Genomic DNA, 14,999 nt, shown 5'->3' on the forward strand with positions numbered 1-14,999 from the left:
AAAAGTGCCTACAGCCAGCCCAATTTTGTTATGTTAGGCCTTCGAAGCCTGTCTGCGGTCACTCCTTCCACTAGACTTCCACAGACCAGACCACTGCTGCCCGTGTACCCCTGGAACCAATTTAAAAGTGCCTACAGCCAGCCCAAGTTTATTATGTTAGGCCTTCGAAGCCTGTCTGCGGTCACTCCTTCCACGAGACTTCCACAGACCAGACCACTGCTGCCCGTGTACCCCTGGAACCAATTTAAAAGTGCCTACAGCCAGCCCAAGTTAGTTATGTTAGGCCTTGGAAGCCTGTCTGCGGTCACTCCTTCCACTAGACTTCCACTGACCAGACCACTGCTGCCCGTGTACCCCTGGAACCAATTTAAAAGTGCCTACAGCCAGCCCAAGTTTGTTATGTTAGGCCTTCGAAGCCTGTCTGCGGTCACTCCTTCCACTAGACTTCCACAGACCAGACCACTGCTGCCCGTGTACCCCTGGAACCAATTTAAAAGTGCCTACAGCCAGCCCAAGTTTGTTATGTTAGGCCTTGGAAGCCTGTCTGCGGTCACTCCTTCCACTAGACTTCCACTGACCATACACTGCTGCCCATGTACCCCTGGAACAAATTTAAAAGTGCCTACAGCCAGCCCAAGTTTGTTATGTTAGGCCTTCGAAGCCTGTCTGCGTCCCGTTCTTTCAACTACAACTACACTGACCAGGCCACTGATGGCCGTGTTCCCCTGGAACCAATTTTAACTTGCCTACAGCCAGCCCTATGTTATTATGTTAGGCCTTCGAAGCCTGTCTGCGTCCCGTTCTTTCAACTACAACTACACTGACCAGGCCACTGATGGCCGTGTTCCCCTGGAACCAATTTTAACTTGCCTACAGCCAGCCCAATGTTAGGCCTTTGATGCCTGTCTGCCGTCACTCCTTCCACTAGGCCTCCACTGACCTGTCTATTGCTGCCCGTGTACCCCTTGAACCAACATCATTAAATATAAAAAAAATTAATTTGATTATAAAAAATAAGATCGTGTTGAGATCTCAAATGCAGACATTTTAACAATCAAAACAAACACACAACAAATATCTGGAACTGTACTACAAAGGTCCAACAGCTACAATTTCTTTCTCCTGCAAGAAGTTAACTGAAAGTTTTTTGGAGTTGTTAACACAGATATGGCATCCACCGAGTGTTGTCCTGTCGCGTCTCCTTTAAATTATTTCCAATAAGATGTTAAACTATTAATTTAATAAAATCAATAATTAAAAAAAATAATTGAGTAAGTCAAAAGCACATTGCAAATAAACATTAATTACAAATCAAGAAGCATGGCGCGTCCGAGGGTGAGTAGATACCGAATAAGAATATAATCACCCTCGGACGCGCAATGCTTATTTAAAACAGCCTTCCTTCCTAAGAATCAGCCCTTCCGTGGTGTAGAGAGAGGTTGTGTTACACTCCAAGGTGTTCCCCAGGTTGCCTTTCCTGAGCTTCGATCTTCCGGCTCTCGTTTAGTAGCTGTTGGAAACTACGCTGCATTAGGCCTACTAATTGTGTATGGGTGAAACAGTGGCGCATCTGCGGTCCCTCCTTCCACTAGGCCTCCACTGACCTGTCTACTGCGGCCCGTGTACCCCTTGAACCAACCTAATAAAATATTTAAAAAATTAATTTGATTATAAAAAATAAGATCGTGTTGAGATCTCAAATGCAGACATTTTAACAATCAAAACAAACACACAACAAATATCTGGAACTGTACTACAAAGGTCCAACAGCTACAATTTCTTTCTCCTGCAAGAAGTTAACTGAAAGTTTTTTGGAGTTGTTAACACAGATATGGCATCCACCGAGTGTTGTCCTGTCGCGTCTCCTTTAAATTATTTCCAATAAGATGTTAAACTATTAATTTAATAAAATCAATAATTAAAAAAATGATTGAGTAAGTCAAAAGCACATTGCAAATAAACATTAATTACAAATCAAGAAGCATGGCGCGTCCGAGGGTGAGTAGATACCGAATAAGAATATAATCACCCTCGGACGCGCAATGCTTATTTAAAACAGCCTTCCTTCCTAAGAATCAGCCCTTCTGTGGTGTAGAGAGAGGTTGTGTTACACTCCAAGGTGTTCCCCAGGTTGCCTTTCCTGAGCTTCGATCTTCCGGCTCTCGTTTAGTAGCTGTTGGAAACTACGCTGCATTAGGCCTACTAATTGTGTATGGGTGAAACAGTGGCGCATCTGCGGTCCCTCCTTCCACTAGGCCTCCACTGACCTGTCTACTGCGGCCCGTGTACCCCTTGAACCAACCTAATAAAATATTTAAAAAATTAATTTGATTATAAAAAATAAGATCGTGTTGAGATCTCAAATGCAGACATTTTAACAATCAAAACAAACACACAACAAATATCTGGAACTGTACTACAAAGGTCCAACAGCTACAATTTCTTTCTCCTGCAAGAAGTTAACTGAAAGTTTTTTGGAGTTGTTAACACAGATATGGCATCCACCGAGTGTTGTCCTGTCGCGTCTCCTTTAAATTATTTCCAATAAGATGTTAAACTATTAATTTAATAAAATCAATAATTAAAAAAATAATTGAGTAAGTCAAAAGCACATTGCAAATAAACATTAATTACAAATCAAGAAGCATGGCGCGTCCGAGGGTGAGTAGATACCGAATAAGAATATAATCACCCTCGGACGCGCAATGCTTATTTAAAACAGCCTTCCTTCCTAAGAATCAGCCCTTCCGTGGTGTAGAGAGAGGTTGTGTTACACTCCAAGGTGTTCCCCAGGTTGCCTTTCCTGAGCTTCGATCTTCCAGCTCTCGTTTAGTAGCTGTTGGAAACTACGCTGCATTAGGCCTACTAATTGTGTATGGGTGAAACAGTGGCGCATCTGCGGTCCCTCCTTCCACTAGGCCTCCACTGACCTGTCTACTGCGGCCCGTGTACCCCTTGAACCAACCTAATAAAATATTTAAAAAATTAATTTGATTATAAAAAATAAGATCGTGTTGAGATCTCAAATGCAGACATTTTAACAATCAAAACAAACACACAACAAATATCTGGAACTGTACTACAAAGGTCCAACAGCTACAATTTCTTTCTCCTGCAAGAAGTTAACTGAAAGTTTTTTGGAGTTGTTAACACAGATATGGCATCCACCGAGTGTTGTCCTGTCGCGTCTCCTTTAAATTATTTCCAATAAGATGTTAAACTATTAATTTAATAAAATCAATAATTAAAAAAATAATTGAGTAAGTCAAAAGCACATTGCAAATAAACATTAATTACAAATCAAGAAGCATGGCGCGTCCGAGGGTGAGTAGATACCGAATAAGAATATAATCACCCTCGGACGCGCAATGCTTATTTACAACAGCCTTCCTTCCTAAGAATCAGCCCTTTCGTGGTGTAGAGAGAGGTTGTGTTACACTCCAAGGTGTTCCCCGGGTTGCCTTTCATGAGCTTCGATCTTCCGGCTCTCGTTTAGTAGTTGGTGGAAACTACGCTGCATTAGGCCTACAAATTTGGTATGGGGTGTAGAGACAGGTTGTGTTACACTCCAAGGTTTTCACCAGGTTGCCTTTCCTGAGCTTCGATCTTCATGCTCTCGTTTAGTAGTTGTAGAAAAGTACGCTGCATTAGGCCTACAAATTGGGTATGGGGTGGAGAGAGATGGTGTGTTACACTCCAAGGTGTTCCCCAGGTTGCCTTTCCTGAGCTTCGATCTTCATGCTCTCGTTTAGTAGGTGTCGGAAAGTAGGCTGCATTAGGCCTACAAATTGGGTATGGGGTGGAGAGAGATGGTGTGTTACACTCCAAGGTGTTCCCCAGGTTTCCTTGCCATTGCTTCGGTCTTCCGACTCTCGTTTAGTAGTTGTAGAAAAGTACACAGCATTAGGCCTACAAAATGGGTATGGGGTGGAGAGAGATGGTGTGTTACACTCCAAGGTGTTCCCCAGGTTGCCTTTCCTGAGCTTCGATCTTCATGCTCTCGCTTAGTAGGTGTCGGAAAGTAGGCTGCATTAGGCCTAAAAAATGGGGAATGGGGTGGAGAGAGATGGTGTGTTACACTCCAAGGTGTTCCCCAGGTTTCCTTGCCATTGCTTCGGTCTTCCGACTCTCGTTTAGTAGTTGTAGAAAAGTACACTGCATTAGGCCTAAAAAATGGGTATGGGGTGGAGAGAGATGGTGTGTTACACTCCAAGGTGTTCCCCAGGTTGCCTTTCCTGAACTTCGATCTTCATGCTCTCGTTTAGTAGGTGTCGGAAAGTAGGCTGCATTAGGCCTACAAATTGGGTATGGGGTGGAGAGAGATGGTGTGTTACACTCCAAGGTGTTCCCCAGGTTTCCTTGCCATTGCTTCGGTCTTCCGACTCTCGTTTAGTAGTTGTAGAAAAGTACACAGCATTAGGCCTACAAAATGGGTATGGGGTGGAGAGAGATGGTGTGTTACACTCCAAGGTGTTCCCCAGGTTGCCTTTCCTGAGCTTCTATCTTCAGGCTCTCATTAAATTGTGGTTAAATGGAACAACTGCATTTGGCGTACTAGTTGGTTTGGGGCCTACTATCGGTGTCTGCCACTCCTTGCTGTTCTCCTGGTTTCCTGTCCTGAAATTCCATTTTCAGCCTCTCGTTAAGTAGTGGTTAATGTTAGACTGCATTTGGCCTACTAGTTGGGTTGGGGCCTACTATCGGTGTCTGCCACTCCTTGCTGTTCTCCTCCACTGAACAAAGCTGTGCCGCCTGTTTACTACGGTTGCCAATTTTGAACTGCATTTCGACTACTTACTGATTTGGCCCTACTCTCTGTGTCAGCCTCTCATTCCAGTTGTCCTCCACTGCAATGCCCCCTGGTTATTCCTGTGTTACCAATTTTGAACTGCATTTAGCCCACTTTCTTCTTTGGGCCTATATCTGTGTTTCCACTTCATCGTGCCCATTGCCCAGCCAGTGATAGATGAGTCTGCTGGTACATTGACCCATAACGCAACATTCCCCGTGCACGCTACACAACAACATTGTGACCCTGCTGAAAGTCAGGTTGCTCTTCCCGCATACCATACCACCTTACACGGGGACAAAGAGGAAGGTGCAGATGAAAGTGCAGGTTCCTTCATCAGGTGGGGGGAGGAATACTAGTTGGCGACGTCACTGGCACAGGGCCTCTCATAGTACGCAAAAGTGTTGCTGCCGGTGGGAGGCGCCCCCGCCGTGCAAACACACCGCTGTACTTTGAGGGGCCCTGTGCCAGTGCCAATGCCAACGAGTGGGCCCCCCCTGCTTGCTCAGGTTCACAGCACTTGCAAAGTTGAAATACTTACCTCTCCCTGCTCCACTGCCGTGACGTGGTCCAGATTTCCTGGGCCCACTAATTACTTGAACCAGCCCTACCCCCCACAACTTTAGCCAAATGACCCCCAATTTCAAATGCCTTCCAATTATTATAAGGTAAATTACGCTTGACAAGCTTCATTAAGAAGAATGGATGGTTTTGACATTAAAATGGGTACTCTAGGTGTTTTCCTGGCCCCCACTCACTGCCGACTATGCTGCCCCATTGACTTGCATTGGGTTTCGTGTTTCGGTCGATCCCGACTTTACGTCATAATCGGCCGATTTCACTCGACCCGACTTTGGACATAGTCGGGTTTCGCAAAACCCGGCTCGACTCTAAAAAGGTCAAGGTCGCTCAACTCTAGTTAGCACTCTGGACTCTGAATCCAGCGATCTGAGTTCAAATTTCAGTGGAACCTGGGCAGTTCTTTGTACACATGTTTCAATTTTTCCACTGACACTGTGTTCTCCTGTTCCCAAGGTTTAACATAAAAAGAGAAAGTTAAAATCAACATACCAAAAGCCAAAAAAAGATTTCAATGTTCCAAGCATACAGGTCCTTCTCAAAAAATTAGCATATAGTGTTAAATTTCATTATTTACCATAATGTAATGATTACAATTAAACTTTCATATATTATAGATTCATTATCCACCAACTGAAATTTGTCAGGTCTTTTATTGTTTTAATACTGATGATTTTGGCATACAACTCCTGATAACCCAAAAAACCTGTCTCAATAAATTAGCATATTTCACCCATCCAATCAAATAAAAGTGTTTTTTAATAACAAACAAAAAAACCATCAAATAATAATGTTCAGTTATGCACTCAATACTTGGTCGGGAATCCTTTGGCAGAAATGACTGCTTCAATGCGGCGTGGCATGGAGGCAATCAGCCTGTGACACTGCTGAGATGTTATGGAGGCCCAGGATGCTTCAATAGCGGCCTTAAGCTCATCCAGAGTGTTGGGTCTTGCGTCTCTCAACTTTCTCTTCACAATATCCCACAGATTCTCTATGGGGTTCAGGTCAGGAGAGTTGGCAGGCCAATTGAGCACAGTAATACCATGGTCAGTAAACCATTTACCAGTGGTTTTGGCACTGTGAGCAGGTGCCAGGTCGTGCTGAAAAATGAAATCTTCATCTCCATAAAGCATTTCAGCCGATGGAAGCATGAAGTGCTCCAAAATCTCCTGATAGCTAGCTGCATTGACCCTGCCCTTGATGAAACACAGTGGACCAACACCAGCAGCTGACATGGCACCCCACACCATCACTGACTGTGGGTACTTGACACTGGACTTCAGGCATTTTGGCATTTCCTTCTCCCCAGTCTTCCTCCAGACTCTGGCACCTTGATTTCCGAATGACATGCAAAATTTGCTTTCATCAGAAAAAAGTACTTGGGACCACTTAGCAACAGTCCAGTGCTGCTTCTCTGTAGCCCAGGTCAGGCGCCTCTGCCGCTGTTTATGGTTCAAAAGTGGCTTTACCTGGGGAATGCGGCACCTGTAGCCCATTTCCTGCACACGCCTGTGCACGGTGGCTCTGGATGTTTCCACACCAGACTCAGTCCACTGCTTCCTCAGGTTCCCCAAGGTCTGGAATCGGTCCTTCTCCACAATCTTCCTCAGGGTCCGGTCTCCTCTTCACGTTGTACAGCGTTTTCTGCCACATTGTTTCCTTCCAACAGACTTACCATTGAGGTGCCTTGATACAGCACTCTGGGAACAGCCTATTTGTTGAGAAATTTCTTTCTGGGTCTTACCCTCTTGCTTGAGGGTGTCAATGATGGCCTTCTTGACATCTGTCAGGTCGCTAGTCTTACCCATGATGGGGGTTTTGAGTAATGAACCAGGCAGGGAGTTTATAAAAGCCTCAGGTATCTTTTGCATGTGTTTAGAGTTAATTAGTTGATTCAGAAGATTAGGGTAATAGGTCGTTTAGAGAACCTTTTCTTGATATGCTAATTTATTGAGACAGGTTTTTTGGGTTATCAGGAGTTGTATGCCAAAATCATCAGTATTAAAACAATAAAAGACCTGACAAATTTCAGTTGGTGGATAATGAATCTATAATATATGAAAGTTTAATTGTAATCATTACATTATGGTAAATAATGAAATTTAACACTATATGCTAATTTTTTGAGAAGGACCTGTACATGGAGTGATCACTGTGAGTTCTGTGGCCAAAGCTACCTATGAAGCAGGATAAATGAAACTTAAAACACCTCCATTTTTGGTGGTGTTTTTCTAAAAATTGTTTTGGGCATCTTTTGAGTCTGTTTTTGAGGCTTTTCTTTGTAGCTCACAAAATGCACCAAAAGTCACTTAGGAACCATTAAGGAGTGTTTCTAACCTAGCCATTGACTTGTATTATAAGTATGGAGCACTTCTAAATGAAAAATACCAGAAGATAGATATGCTTATTTCAGTTAACCGCTTGGAATTATTGGAAACTTGATTTGGTTAAAAGACGCCAAAAGCCCGATCATATGAACAGCAAGTTTTTTTTTACATGGAAATGATTTTGTTCAGTGTTTTCAGCATTTTCAGAGTAATTTTCAGGAGGTTTTTGGAATGGACCCAATCCATATCCACCTTATGAAGAGGTCAAAGTCTTAAACTGTACATGGTTCCCATTGATGATGACTCGAAATCTGATTTTTACATTTTTACTGGGACCTAGAATTTTGTTTCTATTTTCTGAGATATTTTCCAGAGGGATAATCACTGATCTTGATCATGGTGCTATCAGAAAAGGTGTGTGAATCTCATCAAATGTTAATGTCTGAGTAGTCGTGGCCGAGTGGTTAAGGCAATGGACTTGAAATCCATTGGGGTTTCCCCGCGCAGGTTCAAATCCTGCCGACTACGTATATGTTCCTAAATCTTTTTGACTGATTACCTGAGTAGATTAATTTGCGCGTTTCCTTGTCTACCGCCATGACAGTGATATGCAAACTCTGGAACGGTTTTCAAGAATCAGACTGATTAGATTTTTGGATGTACATTCCATAAGCCGATCTGGTGCTGCATCTCATGTGCATCATGCCGCTAATCAAAAGAAGCACCGTGAGTGTGGCACCAGGTAAGTGGTGCTTCTCCCGCTTTTGTCTAGCGGCCACAGACCATTGTTGTGGCAGATGTACTGGGACATGCACTTTGATTTGCAACAACCTTGAATTATCTCTTGGATGAAACCTTTTACCACACAGTGAAAAATTTTTAGCGACTTCTGGATGAACAGCTTTCTAACAGTATAAGTTTTGCAATTAATTTTTTTCTTGCTCTTTTTCCAAGTAACAGACAGAGCACTCTTTTACTAGTCACTTTTTATCAACATTTAAAACTGTCCATGCTGAGATATCGTGGAACCCTTGGCACACTTGTGGATTAAAAGTTTAGGAGATATTAATTTACCATTGTGTATTAATTGTAGATTTGCACTACAGCTTTAGAGCCTGTTTTCACCATGATTCATGAGTTCAATTGTGCTTTCCAGAACACAAAACTGCAGCCAGGTCTTTTTTGTGTGTGGTTCCATGGTGTAATGGTTAGCACTCTGGACTCTGAATCCAGCGATCTGAGTTCAAATTTTAGTGGAATCTGGGCAGTTTTTCATACACATGTTTCAATTTTTCCACTGACACTGTGTTCTCCTGTTCCCAAGGTTTAACATAAAAAGAGAAAGTTAAAATCAGCATACCAAAAGCCAAAAAAAGATTTCAATGTTCCAAGCATACATGGAGTGATCACTGTGAGTTCTGTGGCCAAAGCTACCTAGGAAGCAGGGTTAATGAAACTTAAAACACCACCATTTTTGGTGGTGTTTTTCTAAAAATTGTTTTGGGCATCTTTTGAGTCTGTTTTTGAGGCTTTGCTTTGCAGCTCACAAAATGCACCAAAAGTCACTTAGGAACCTTTAAGGAGTGTTTCTAACCTAGCCATTGACTTGTATTATAAGTATGGAGCACTTCTAAATGAAAAATACCAGAAGATAGATATGCTTATTTCAGTTAACCGCTTGGAATTTTTGGAAACTTGATGTGGTTAAAAGACGCCAAAAGCCCGATCATATGAACAGCAAGTCTTTTTTTACATGGAAATGAATTTGTTCAGTGTTTTCAGCATTTTCAGAGTAATTTTCAGGATGTTTTTGGAATGGACCCACTCCATATCCACCTTATGAAGAGGTCAAAGTCTTAAACTGTACATGGTTCCCATTGATGATGACTCGAAATCAGATTTTTACATTTTTACTGGGACCTAGAATTTTGTTTCTATTTTCTGAGATATTTTCCAGAGGGATAATCACTGATCTTGATCATGGTGCTATAAGAAAAGGTGTGTGAATCTCATCAAATGTTAATGTCTGAGTAGTCGTGGCCGAGTGGTTAAGGCGATGGACTTGAAATCCATTGGGGTTTCCCCGCGCAGGTTCAAATCCTGCCGACTACGTATATGTTCCTAAAGCTTTTTGACTGATTACCTGAGTAGATTATTTTGCGCGTTTTCTTGTCTACCCCCATGACAGTGATATGCAAACAATGAAACGGTTTTCAAGAATCAGACTGATTAGATTTTTGGATGTACATTCCATAAGCCGATCTGGCGCTGCATCTCATGTGCATCATGCCGCTAATCAAAAGAAGCACCGTGAGTGTGGCACCAGGTAAGTGGTGCTTCTCCCGCTTTTGTCTAGCGGCCACAGACCATTGTTGTGGCAGATGTACTGGGACATGCACTTTGATTTGCAACAACCTTGAATTATCTCTTGGATGAAACTTTTTACCACACAGTGAAAAATTTTTAGCGACTTCTGGATGAACAGCTTTCTAACAATATAAGTTTTGCAATTAATTTTTTTCTTGCTCTTTTTCCAAGTAACAGACCCAGCACTCTTTTACTAGTCACTTTTTATCAACATTTAAAACTGTCCATGCTGAGATATCGTGGAACCCTTGGCACACTTGTGGATTAAAAGTTTAGGAGATATTAATTTACCATTGTGTATTAATTGTAGATTTGCACTACAGCTTTAGAGCCTGTTTTCACCATGATTCATGAGTTCAATTGTGCTTTCCAGAACACAAAACTGCAGCCAAGTCTTTTTCGTGTGTGGTTCCATGGTGTAATGGTTAGCACTCTGGACTCTGAATCCAGCGATCTGAGTTCAAATCTCAGTGGAACCTGGGCAGTTTTTCGTACACATGTTTCAATTTTTCCACTGACACTGTGTTCTCCTGTTCCCAAGGTTTAACATAAAAAGAGAAAGTTAAAATCAACATACCAAAAGCCAAAAAAAGATTTCAATGTTCCAAGCATACATGGAGTGATCACTGTGAGTTCTGTGGCCAAAGCTACCTATGAAACAGGGTTAATGAAACTTAAAACACCACCATTTTTGGTGGTGTTTTTCTAAAAATTGTTTTGGGCATCTTTTGAGTCTGTTTTTGAGGCTTTGCTTTGCAGCTCACAAAATGCACCAAAAGTCACTTAGGAACCTTTAAGGAGTGTTTCTAACCTAGCCATTGACTTGTATTATAAGTATGGAGCACTTCTAAATGAAAAATACCAGAAGATAGATATGCTTATTTCAGTTAACCGCTTGGAATTTTTGGAAACTTGATGTGGTTAAAAGACGCCAAAAGCCCGATCATATGAACAGCAAGTCTTTTTTACATGGAAATGAATTTGTTCAGTGTTTTCAGCATTTTCAGAGTAATTTTCAGGATGTTTTTGGAATGGACCCACTCCATATCCACCTTATGAAGAGGTCAAAGTCTTAAACTGTACATGGTTCCCATTGATGATGACTCGAAATCAGATTTTTACATTTTTACTGGGACCTAGAATTTTGTTTCTATTTTCTGAGATATTTTCCAGAGGGATAATCACTGATCTTGATCATGGTGCTATAAAGAAAAGGTGTGTGAATCTCATCAAATGTTAATGTCTGAGTAGTCGTGGCCGAGTGGTTAAGGCGATGGACTTGAAATCCATTAGGGTTTCCCCGTGCAGGATCAAATCCTGCCGACTACGTATATGTTCCTAAATCTTTTTGACTGATTACCTGAGTAGATTAATTTGCGCGTTTCCTTGTCTACCGCCATGACAGTGATATGCAAACTCTGGAACGGTTTTCAAGAATCAGACTGATTAAATTTTTGGATGTACATTCCATAAGCCGATCTGGCGCTGCATCTCATGTGCATCATGCCGCTAATCAAAAGAAGCACCATGAGTGTGGCACCAGGTAAGTGGTGCTTCTCCCGCTTTTGTCTAGCGGCCACAGACCATTGTTGTGGCAGATGTACTAGGACATGCACTTTGATTTGCAACAACATTGAATTATCTCATGGATGAAACCTTTTACCACACAATGAAAAATTTTTAGCGACTTCTGGATGAACAGCTTTCTAACAGTATAAGTTTTGCAAATAATTTTTTTCTTGCTCTTTTTCCAAGTAACAGATGTAGCACTCTTTTTACTAGTCACTTTTTATCAACATTTAAAACTGTCCTTGCTGAGATATCGTGGAACCCTTGGCACACTTGTGGAATAAAAGTTTAGGAGACATTAATTTACCATTGTGTATTAATTGTAGATTTGCACTACAGCTTTAGAGCCTGTTTTCACCATGATTCATGAGTTCAATTGTGCTTTCCAGAACACAAAACTGCAGCCAAGTCTTTTTTGTGTGTGGTTCCATGGTGTAATGGTTAGCACACTGGACTCTGAATCCAGCGATCTGAGTTCAAATCTCATTGGAACCTGGGCAGTTTTTCATACACATGTTTCAATTTTTCCACTGTGTTCTCCTGTTCCCAAGGTTTAACATAAAAAGAGAAAGTTAAAATCAACATACCAAAAGCCAAAAAAAGATTTCAATGTTCCAAGCATACATGGAGTGATCACTGTGAGTTCTGTGGCCAAAGCTACCTATGAAGCAGGGTTAATGAAACTTAAAACACCACCATTTTTGGTGGTGTTTTTCTAAAAATTGTTTTGGGCATCTTTTGAGTCTGTTTTTGAGGCTTTGCTTTGCAGCTCACAAAATGCACCAAAAGTCACTTAGGAACCTTTAAGGAGTGTTTCTAACCTAGCCATTGACTTGTATTATAAGTATGGAGCACTTCTAAATGAAAAATACCAGAAGATAGATATGCTTATTTCAGTTAACCGCTTGGAATTTTTGGAAACTTGATGTGGTTAAAAGACGCCAAAAGCCCGATCATATGAACAGCAAGTCTTTTTTTACATGGAAATGAATTTGTTCAGTGTTTTCAGCATTTTCAGAGTAATTTTCAGGATGTTTTTGGAATGGACCCACTCCATATCCACCTTATGAAGAGGTCAAAGTCTTAAACTGTACATGGTTCCCATTGATTATGACTCGAAATCAGATTTTTACATTTTTACTGGGACCTAGAATTTTGTTTCTATTTTCTGAGATATTTTCCAGAGGGATAATCACTGATCTTGATCATGGTGCTATCAGAAAAGGTGTGTGAATCTCATCAAATGTTAATGTCTGAGTAGTCGTGGCCGAGTGGTTAAGGCGATGGACTTGAAATCCATTGGGGTTTCCCTGCGCAGGTTCAAATCCTGCCGACTACGTATATGTTCCTAAAGCTTTTTGACTGATTACCTGAGTAGATTAATTTGCGCGTTTCCTTGTCTACCCCCATGACAGTGATATGCAAACTCTGAAACGGTTTTCAAGAATCAGACTGATAAGATTTTTGGATGTACATTCCATAAGCCGATCTGGCGCTGCATCTCATGTGCATCATGCCGCTAATCAAAAGAAGCACCGTGAGTGTGGCACCAGGTAAGTGGTGCTTCTCCCGCTTTTGTCTAGCGGCCACAGACCATTGTTGTGGCAGATGTACTGGGCATGCACTTTGATTTGCAACAACCTTGAATTATCTCTTGGATGAAACCTTTTACCACACAATGAAAAATTTTTAGCGACTTCTGGATGAACAGCTTTCTAACAGTATAAGTTTTGCAATTAATTTTTTTCTTGCTCTTTTTCCAAGTAACAGATCTAGCACTCTTTTTACTAGTCACTTTTTATCAACATATAAAACTGTCCATGCTGAGATATCGTGGAACCCTTGGCACACTTGTGGAATAAAAGTTTAGAAGATATTAATTTACCATTGTGTATTAATTGTAGATTTGCACTACAGCTTTAGAGCCTGTTTTCACCATGATTCATGAGTTCAATTGTGCTTTCCAGAACACAAAACTGCAGCCAAGTCTTTTTTGTGTGTGGTTCCATGGTGTAATGGTTAGCACTCTGGACTCTGAATCCAGCGATCTGAGTTCAAATATCAGTGGAACCTGGGCAGTTTTTCGTACACATGTTTCAATTTTTCCACTGACACTGTGTTCTCCTGTTCCCAAGGTTTAACATAAAAAGAGAAAGTTAAAATCAACATACCAAAAGCCAAAAAAAGATTTCAATGTTCCAAGCATACATGGAGTGATCACTGTGAGTTCTGTGGCCAAAGCTACCTCTGAAACAGGATTAATGAAACTTAAAACACCACCATTTTTGGTGGTGTTTTTCTAAAAATTGTTTTGGGCATCTTTTGAGTCTGTTTTTGAGGCTTTGCTTTGCAGCTCACAAAATGCACCAAAAGTCACTTAGGAACCTTTAAGGAGTGTTTCTAACCTAGCCATTGACTTGTATTATAAGTATGGAGCACTTCTAAATGAAAAATACCAGAAGATAGATATGCTTATTTCAGTTAACCGCTTGGAATTTTTGGAAACTTGATGTGGTTAAAAGACGCCAAAAGCCCGATCATATGAACAGCAAGTCTTTTTTTACATGGAAATGAATTTGTTCAGTGTTTTCAGCATTTTCAGAGTAATTTTCAGGATGTTTTTGGAATGGACCCACTCCATATCCACCTTATGAAGAGGTCAAAGTCTTAAACTGTACATGGTTCCCATTGATTATGACTCGAAATCAGATTTTTACATTTTTACTGGGACCTAGAATTTTGTTTCTATTTTCTGAGATATTTTCCAGAGGGATAATCACTGATCTTGATCATGGTGCTATCAGAAAAGGTGTGTTAATCTCATCAAATGTTAATGTCTGAGTAGTCGTGGCCGAGTGGTTAAGGCGATGGACTTGAAATCCATTGGGGTTTCCCCGCGCAGGTTCAAATCCTGCCGACTACGTATATGTTCCTAAAGCTTTTTGACTGATTACCTGAGTAGATTAATTTGCGCGTTTCCTTGTCTACCCCATGACAGTGATATGCAAACTCTGGAACCGTTTTCAAGAATCAGACTGATTAGATTTTTGGATGTACATTCCATAAGCCGATCTGGTGCTGCATCTCATGTGCATCATGCCGCTAATCAAAAGAAGCACCGTGAGTGTGGCACCAGGTAAGTGGTGCTTCTCCCGCTTTTGTCTAGCGGCCACAGACTATTGTTGTGGCAGATGTACTGGGACATGCACTTTGATTTGCAACAACCTTGAATTATCTCTTGGATGAAACCTTTTACCACACAATGAAAAATTTTTAGCGACTTCTGGATGAACAGCTTTCTAACAGTATAAGTTTTGCAAATAATTTTTTTCTTGCTCTTTTTCCAAGTAACAGATCTAGCACTC

At 41.3% G+C, this 14,999-nt stretch overlaps 7 non-coding genes across 7 annotated transcripts; all 7 read left to right on the forward strand.

The window, feature by feature from the left end:
• Positions 1 to 8,144: 8,144 nt before the first annotated feature.
• Positions 8,145 to 8,226, forward strand: TRNAS-UGA (transfer RNA serine (anticodon UGA)). The gene has a single exon. It is a non-coding gene; the product is annotated as a tRNA-Ser (tRNA).
• A 1,502-nt stretch (positions 8,227 to 9,728) lies between these two features.
• Positions 9,729 to 9,810, forward strand: TRNAS-UGA (transfer RNA serine (anticodon UGA)). The gene has a single exon. It is a non-coding gene; the product is annotated as a tRNA-Ser (tRNA).
• Positions 9,811 to 10,472: 662 nt separating this feature from the next.
• Positions 10,473 to 10,544, forward strand: TRNAQ-CUG (transfer RNA glutamine (anticodon CUG)). Its single transcript has one exon. It is a non-coding gene; the product is annotated as a tRNA-Gln (tRNA).
• Positions 10,545 to 11,312: 768 nt separating this feature from the next.
• Positions 11,313 to 11,394, forward strand: TRNAS-UGA (transfer RNA serine (anticodon UGA)). The gene has a single exon. It is a non-coding gene; the product is annotated as a tRNA-Ser (tRNA).
• A 663-nt stretch (positions 11,395 to 12,057) lies between these two features.
• Positions 12,058 to 12,129, forward strand: TRNAQ-CUG (transfer RNA glutamine (anticodon CUG)). The gene has a single exon. It is a non-coding gene; the product is annotated as a tRNA-Gln (tRNA).
• A 762-nt stretch (positions 12,130 to 12,891) lies between these two features.
• TRNAS-UGA (transfer RNA serine (anticodon UGA)) lies at positions 12,892 to 12,973 on the forward strand. The gene has a single exon. It is a non-coding gene; the product is annotated as a tRNA-Ser (tRNA).
• Positions 12,974 to 14,475: 1,502 nt separating this feature from the next.
• TRNAS-UGA (transfer RNA serine (anticodon UGA)) lies at positions 14,476 to 14,557 on the forward strand. Its single transcript has one exon. It is a non-coding gene; the product is annotated as a tRNA-Ser (tRNA).
• The last annotated feature ends 442 nt before the right edge of the window (positions 14,558 to 14,999 follow it).

Source organism: Ranitomeya imitator, chromosome 9 (assembly GCF_032444005.1).
Source record: "Ranitomeya imitator isolate aRanImi1 chromosome 9, aRanImi1.pri, whole genome shotgun sequence".
Taxonomy (NCBI): Eukaryota; Metazoa; Chordata; class Amphibia; order Anura; family Dendrobatidae; genus Ranitomeya; species Ranitomeya imitator.